The sequence below is a fragment of the Protopterus annectens genome, chromosome 12.part0, assembly GCF_019279795.1.
Source record: "Protopterus annectens isolate FY-2018-M chromosome 12.part0, PAN1.0, whole genome shotgun sequence".
NCBI classification, from domain to species: domain Eukaryota; kingdom Metazoa; phylum Chordata; order Ceratodontiformes; family Protopteridae; genus Protopterus; species Protopterus annectens.
This window is the reverse complement of record NC_056746.1, coordinates 1,244,282,291-1,244,285,917: the sequence shown is the minus strand read 5'-3', so window position 1 is coordinate 1,244,285,917 and position 3,627 is coordinate 1,244,282,291.

Below are 3,627 nucleotides of genomic sequence, written 5' to 3'. Positions count from 1 at the left end.
CATGTTGGAGTGAATGACCTGAGATGTATCTCCCTGGACTACATAAAAAGAGACATGGAGGAGCTCTCTGACCATGTGGCCAAGGCAGGTATTACACTAGTCCTGAGTAGCATCCTGCCATCACCCATAATGATGCCACAGTACAAGGACAAAATGATTGACTTCAGCAATTGGATAAGATCCTGGTGTCATTCCAAGGGGATCCAGTATCTGTCTGTCTGGGATGACATGATCGACAGGCCACAATGCTTTGCCAGAGATGGCCTGCACCTGTAACTGCTGGGATTCTGGATACTGGCTAAGGCTCTTGCTGCTCCTATAGTGCCTTTTTTAGGCAAGGCTCAAACATCAAATGCACCACCATAGTAGACATAAACAAGCAAAATCTAAGGGTAATGCTACTGAATGCTAGAAGTCTAAACCTCAAAATGCACACACTCTAGGCTCTCCTTAAGATGGAGAATTTCGACATCTGTGCAGTGACAGACCTGGTTTAAGGCTCCAGAGAGCACCCCTGCATTACCAGGCTACAATTCTTATCACACCTTTCGGCCACCCAACCCGGACCGAAATACTAAAGGAGGAGGCGTGTCCATATTCATAAACGATATCCACACCTCCAGGCTAGTTGCTCAACATAATGCCTCCAAAATTATCCAAGTACAATTAACACTGGGAAAGACTGCAATTCAGGTTGTAGCATGTTACAGATCCCCCACCAGGCCCCAGGATGCCCACTCCATGTTTCTCGATATACTGGATAATATTAAGATACAACCCAATACTCTAATTTTGGGAGATTTCAACTACCCCTCCATCAACTGGGAAAACTACTCGTACTACCTCATTTGCCCAACATTTTCTGGAATTCATCAATTTCAATGCCCTGTACCAGCTTGTCCGTACTCCTACCAGGGGTAGCAACATCCTGGACCTGGTCATTACCAATAGGTTTAATAGATGCTCCATGCCAGAGGTCACCTCCTCGCTGGTCAGGTCTGACCACAAGCTAATCACTCTAGACATCCATATCCCACCCCCCTCCCCATTAAGGAAACCACAGTAAAAAACTTCTCCAAAGCTAACTTCATGCATCTTAAGTCAAAAGTGGCAAACCTCATTACACCCACACAGATGGAAAATAGTGGCACGACTGCTGAATCATATACAAATGCACTGTATAAGCACATACACGAGTGCATGGACCGTGCCATCCCCAACAGAACCATGATGCTATCCTCCAGAAAAATGAAGCCAATCTTGTGGTCCCCTGCCATAAACAAGCTCTACAACAAAAGGAAGAAACTGTTGCAGAAAAGAGTAAAATCCCATGACTGCAGGAATTCCCTGGTCAGTCTCACCAAGAAGCTGAGATCCCTCATAAAATCCTCCAAAGTTAGTTATGAAAATAAAATTGTCGTGCATTCTAAAGACAACTACAAAGCCTTCTACTGCTATGTCAAGAATCTCAATGGCAATACTCAGATCTGCTCTGAACTACAGCACAATGGCACTACATTTACTGAACCAACTGATATTGCCAACATCTTGGCAGACAGGTTCAGTGCTAACTTCACCCCCTCTCACCCCCCAAAGGGCCCATTTCCATAACGGATGATTGCAACCCCCCCTGAAATAATGGCCATACAGGTGAAGAACACACTCTCCAAAGTCAAGAACATGACATCTATGGAACTGGACAACATCCCAGGCTGTGTTCTGCATGAACTACAGAACGAACTGGAACCTCATTTAAGTACCATTTTCAACCATAGCCTCACGTCAGGCTTTGTGCCTAAGGAGTGGCACACAGTGACAGTTATCCCACTCCACAAAGGGGGTGCCATCACAGACCCTGGGAACTACTGCACCGTTAGCCTGACAAGCCTGGTCTGCAAGATTATGAAACACATCATCCTAGAGCTTACAAACAAAGACATAGGTAACCTCCAAACTCTTGACCCTACTTGGTTTGGGTTTGTAAAGGGTGGATCATGCCTCCTAAACCTGATTGACTTCTTCGAAGCAGTCACTAGAGCCATAGATGCGGGTAAGGTAGTGCATACTGCCTATCTTGACCTTGCCAAGGCTTTTGACACTATCCCCCACTCTGGTATTATAGATAAACTCACTGAACTAGGCATAAATCCCTATGCCACAGGATGGGTGGCCAACTGGCTCACTGACAGAACCCACACAGTGAAAGTAGCCAACTCCAAATCTGACTTCAGACCAGTGACATGCGGAGTACCACAGAGTTTGGTCCTGGGTCCTCTCCTGTTTGGTATCTACTTCTCTGAAATCCAGGCAAATATAGCTGGTCTCTGGCTAATGAAATTCGCAGATGACTACAAACTAAGAGCCATAATCAATTCACCTAAGGATGTGGACATTCTACAGAGAGGCCTCATTGAGACTGATGCTTGGTGTCAAAGTCATGGCCTAAAGCTCAATGCCAAGAAGTGCATTGTCATCCCCTTTGGGAAAAATACCATACCCATGAACTACCACATAGGCGGTAGCCTACTAAACACCAAAAGTGTGGTAAGAAACCTTGGGATACAGGTGGATAGTTGTCTCTCCTTTGATAATCACATCGCCACAGTAGTCAGGAAATCCTTCTACATGGCACACCTCATCACAAAGGGATTCTCCTCCAGAAAAAGAGAGGTCATCATTCCTCTCTATTCATCCCTTATTAGACCCATCATAGAGTACAATGCCTCATTTGGCATGTACCTCACAAGACATCTGCAACAGCTGGAAAGGCCACAGAAATATCTCACTAAGAGGATTACCAGCCTCAAACAGATACCATACGCTGACCGTCTCAAAAAGCTACAGCTCTACTCTGTCACATATCGCCTATTCCGAGGCAACCTCTGCCTAACATACAAAGCCATTTCTAACCCACACCTGATGGACATGCTACACTTAAAAAAATCCCAATCTCTCCAAGCCACATGCTCCAGGGACCTAAACCTTGCCACCACAATAAACAGAACATGCTGGAGGGATAGATTCCTGTCCCAGAGACTTCCCCTGCTCTGGAATAGGCTGCCCCATACATGTCAAGCAAAGCTCCTCATTATTTCTTTAAGAGAAATCTTGACAATTGGATGGGAAAAAGGAAATTCACCTCAGGAATCACTGCTGTGGCTCTGCTTGACAGGGGCACAGGAAAATTATTTTTTTGGGTGGTGAAAGCCAGGGAACTCATTTCACTAGGCTTGTATAGGCCCTAGGGCCAATAGCCTAGTACTTACCTATGAATCTATGAATCTACATAGAAAAAGTCAATAATCTCAGGATATGTGAAACTGTGATATGTTATGCACTGCTTGTAGTGGTTTTTTTGTTGCCTGTCAATAGATTCTGCTGTACAATGGCAGCTGTGATCCCGAGCATTTTTACTGTCTGCAGCTCAGATGCTTTCCAAATGCTTTGCACTATTATAGCATTATTCCGATTACTGCACAAATTCCTGGTATAACAATGAGTCATGATGCTATTCCTCTTGTATAAATTTGCATAATATTTTGGTGTCATTTACCTGTGCATCTTCATTTTCATGTCATTATGCAGTCGTTGTACATTCTGTAATCTTCTCTTTTCTTCACTGTATGA